The following is a 4,250-nucleotide window of genomic DNA, read 5'->3' on the forward strand; positions in this document are numbered from 1 at the left end:
ACCACCCTGAATTCGCCCGATCTCGTCTGATCTCGGAAGCTAACCAGGGTCGGGCCTGGTTAGTACTTGGATGGGAGACCGCCTGGGAATACCAGGTGCTGTAAGCTTTTTAGAATTTTTTTTGAAACCAGAAGAGGGTGCTGTTGCTGCTGCTTCACAGGAGAAACATCTTGGAAAGAACAGGGTGGACTCACCATCAAAGAAAAAACAGGATATGGAACACACACATCATCACTGAAGGAAGAGAGCGAAACATTCAAATGACTTTTGACAGTCAAAACACTACTTTATTCATGCAATAGTAACAAATCATTCTCAAAATGTCATATTTGGAGAGAAGGATGAAAGAGCAGGGAGTTTACTCACCATCAGAAAAAGAAACAGTATGTGAAACCCGGATAATATTTCTGAAGGAAATTATTGAAAATTGTAATGATTTTTCTCTTGCAGTATTATGACAAGATTTCACGTTGGGCTTCTCTTTCCTTAAAATTAAATAACAATAGAAACCAAGTTTCAATAGTCACGAAGCAACAGTAGTATTGATGATGATGGTGGTTCACATGTATAAATAAGGTATTGTGGGTTGAGTACTTCGCTTACGGCCATACCACCCTGAACATGCCCGATCTCGTCCGATCTCGGAAGCTAACCAGGGTCGGGCCTGGTTAGTACTTGGATGGGTGACCGCCTGGGAATACCAGGTGCTGTAAGCTTTTTCGAGTTTTCTTTGCAACCAGCAGAGGGTGCTGTTGCTGCTGCTTCACAGGAGAAACATCTTGGAAAGAGCAGGGTGGACTCACCATCAAAGAAAAAACAGGATATGGAACACACACATCATCACTGAAGGAAGAGAGCGAAACATTCAAATGACTTTTGACAGTCAAAACACTACTTTATTCATGTAATAGTAACATATCATTCTCAAAATGTCATATTTGGAGAGAAGGATGAAAGAGCAGGGAGTTTACTCACCATCAGAAAAAGAAACAGTATGTGAAACCCGGATATTATTTCTGAAGGAAATTATTGAAAATTGTAATGATTTTTCTCTTGCAGTATTATGACAAGATTTCACGTTGGGCTTCTCTTTCCTTAAAATTAAATAACAATAGACACCAAGTTTCAATAGTCACGAAGCAACAGTAGTATTGATGATGGTGGTGGTTCACATGTATAAATAAGGTATTGTGGGTGGAGTCCTTCGCTTATGGCCATACCACCCTGAACACGCCCGATCTCGTCTGATCTCGGAAGCTAACCAGGGTCGGGCCTGGTTAGTACTTGGATGGGAGACCTCCTGGGAATACCAGGTGCTGTAAGCTTTTTCGAATTTTCTTTGCAACCAGAAGATGGTGCTGTTGCTGCTGCTTCACAGGAGAAACATCTTGGAAAGAACAGGGTGGACTCACCATCAAAGAAAAAACAGGATATGGAACACACACATCATCACTGAAGGAAGAGAGCGAAACATTCAAATGACTTTTGACAGTCAAAACACTACTTTATTCATGCAATAGTAACATATCATTCTCAAAATGTCATATTTGGAGAGAAGGATGAAAGAGCAGGGAGTTTACTCACCATCAGAAAAAGAAACAGTATGTGAAACCCGGATATTATTTCTGAAGGAAATTATTGAAAATTGTAATGATTTTTCTCTTGCAGTATTATGACAAAATTTCACCTTGGGCTTCTCTTTCCTTAAAATTAAATAACAATAGAAACCATGTTTCAATAGTCACAAAGTAACAGTAGTATTGATGATGATGGTGGTTCACATGTATAAATAAGGTATTGTGGGTGGAGTCCTTCGCTTATGGCCATACCACCCTGAATTCGCCCGATCTCGTCTGATCTCGGAAGCTAACCAGGGTCGGGCCTGGTTAGTACTTGGATGGGAGACCGCCTGGGAATACCAGGTGCTGTAAGCTTTAGAATTTTTTTTGAAACCAGAAGAGGGTGCTGTTGCTGCTGCTTCACAGGAGAAACATCTTGGAAAGAACAGGGTGGACTCACCATCAAAGAAAAAACAGGATATGGAACACACACATCATCACTGAAGGAAGAGAGCGAAACATTCAAATGACTTTTGACAGTCAAAACACTACTTTATTCATGTAATAGTAACATATCATTCTCAAAATGTCATATTTGGAGAGAAGGATGAAAGAGCAGGGAGTTTACTCACCATCAGAAAAAGAAACAGTATGTGAAACCCGGATATTATTTCTGAAGGAAATTATTGAAAATTGTAATGATTTTTCTCTTGCAGTATTATGACAAGATTTCACGTTGGGCTTCTCTTTCCTTAAAATTAAATAACAATAGACACCAAGTTTCAAAAGTCACGAAGCAACAGTAGTATTGATGATGGTGGTGGTTCACATGTATAAATAAGGTATTGTGGGTTGAATCCTTCGCTTACGGCCATACCACCCTGAACATGCCCGATCTCGTCCGATCTCGGAAGCTAACCAGGGTCGGGCCTGGTTAGTACTTGGATGGGAGACCGCCTGGGAATACCAGGTGCTGTAAGCTTTTTCGAGTTTTCTTTGCAACCAGCAGAGGGTGCTGTTGCTGCTGCTTCACAGGAGAAACATCTTGGAAAGAGCAGGGTGGACTCACCATCAAAGAAAAAACAGGATATGGAACACACACATCATCACTGAAGGAAGAGAGCGAAACATTCAAATGACTTTTGACAGTCAAAACACTACTTTATTCATGCAATAGTAACAAATCATTCTCAAAATGTCATATTTGGAGAGAAGGATGAAAGAGCAGGAGTTTACTCACCATCAGAAAAAGAAACAGTATGTGAAACCCGGATATTATTTCTGAAGGAAATTATTGAAAATTGTAATGATTTTTCTCTTGCAGTATTATGACAAGATTTCACCTTGGGCTTCTCTTTCCTTAAAATTAAATAACAATAGACACCAAGTTTCAATAGTCACGAAGCAACAGTAGTATTGATGATGGTGGTGGTTCACATGTATAAATAAGGTATTGTGGGTTGAGTCCTTCGCTTACGGCCATACCACCCTGAACATGCCCGATCTCGTCCGATCTCGGAAGCTAACCAGGGTCGGGCCTGGTTAGTACTTGGATGGGAGACCGCCTGGGAATACCAGGTGCTGTAAGCTTTTCGAATTTTCTTTGCAACCAGAAGGGTGCTGTTGCTGCTGCTTCACAGGAGAAACATCTTGGAAAGAACAGGGTGGACTCACCATCAAAGAAAAAACAGGATATGGAACACACACATCATCACTGAAGGAAGAGAGCGAAACATTCAAATGACTTTTGACAGTCAAAACACTACTTTATTCATGCAATAGTAACAAATCATTCTCAAAATGTCATATTTGGAGAGAAGGATGAAAGAGCAGGGAGTTTACTCACCATCAGAAAAAGAAACAGTATGTGAAACCCGGATATTATTTCTGAAGGAAATTATTGAAAATTGTAATGATTTTTCTCTTGCAGTATTATGACAAAATTTCACCTTGGGCTTCTCTTTCCTTAAAATTAAATAACAATAGAAACCATGTTTCAATAGTCACAAAGTAACAGTAGTATTGATGATGATGGTGGTTCACATGTATAAATAAGGTATTGTGGGTGGAGTCCTTCGCTTATGGCCATACCACCCTGAATTCGCCCGATCTCGTCTGATCTCGGAAGCTAACCAGGGTCGGGCCTGGTTAGTACTTGGATGGGAGACCGCCTGGGAATACCAGGTGCTGTAAGCTTTTTAGAATTTTTTTTGAAACCAGAAGAGGGTGCTGTTGCTGCTGCTTCACAGGAGAAACATCTTGGAAAGAACAGGGTGGACTCACCATCAAAGAAAAAACAGGATATGGAACACACACATCATCACTGAAGGAAGAGAGCGAAACATTCAAATGACTTTTGACAGTCAAAACACTACTTTATTCATGCAATAGTAACAAATCATTCTCAAAATGTCATATTTGGAGAGAAGGATGAAAGAGCAGGGAGTTTACTCACCATCAGAAAAAGAAACAGTATGTGAAACCCGGATAATATTTCTGAAGGAAATTATTGAAAATTGTAATGATTTTTCTCTTGCAGTATTATGACAAGATTTCACGTTGGGCTTCTCTTTCCTTAAAATTAAATAACAATAGAAACCAAGTTTCAATAGTCACGAAGCAACAGTAGTATTGATGATGATGGTGGTTCACATGTATAAATAAGGTATTGTGGGTGGAGTCCTTCGCTTA

The 4,250-nt window shown here is 39.9% G+C and overlaps 6 non-coding genes and 1 pseudogene across 6 annotated transcripts; all 7 read left to right on the plus strand.

The window, feature by feature from the left end:
• On the plus strand, positions 1-107 carry LOC124851715 (annotated as a pseudogene).
• A 490-nt stretch (positions 108-597) lies between these two features.
• On the plus strand, positions 598-716 carry LOC124851730. Its single transcript, XR_007032674.1, has one exon. It is a non-coding gene; the product is annotated as a 5S ribosomal RNA (ribosomal RNA).
• Positions 717-1,206: 490 nt separating this feature from the next.
• LOC124851732 lies at positions 1,207-1,325 on the plus strand. The gene has a single exon (XR_007032676.1). It is a non-coding gene; the product is annotated as a 5S ribosomal RNA (ribosomal RNA).
• A 490-nt stretch (positions 1,326-1,815) lies between these two features.
• On the plus strand, positions 1,816-1,934 carry LOC124851741. Its single transcript, XR_007032685.1, has one exon. It is a non-coding gene; the product is annotated as a 5S ribosomal RNA (ribosomal RNA).
• Positions 1,935-2,422: 488 nt separating this feature from the next.
• On the plus strand, positions 2,423-2,541 carry LOC124851736. The gene has a single exon (XR_007032680.1). It is a non-coding gene; the product is annotated as a 5S ribosomal RNA (ribosomal RNA).
• Positions 2,542-3,030: 489 nt separating this feature from the next.
• On the plus strand, positions 3,031-3,149 carry LOC124851737. The gene has a single exon (XR_007032681.1). It is a non-coding gene; the product is annotated as a 5S ribosomal RNA (ribosomal RNA).
• A 487-nt stretch (positions 3,150-3,636) lies between these two features.
• LOC124851742 lies at positions 3,637-3,755 on the plus strand. Its single transcript, XR_007032686.1, has one exon. It is a non-coding gene; the product is annotated as a 5S ribosomal RNA (ribosomal RNA).
• The last annotated feature ends 495 nt before the right edge of the window (positions 3,756-4,250 follow it).

The sequence above is a fragment of the Hippoglossus stenolepis genome, chromosome 4, assembly GCF_022539355.2.
Source record: "Hippoglossus stenolepis isolate QCI-W04-F060 chromosome 4, HSTE1.2, whole genome shotgun sequence".
NCBI lineage: Eukaryota > Metazoa > Chordata > Actinopteri > Pleuronectiformes > Pleuronectidae > Hippoglossus > Hippoglossus stenolepis.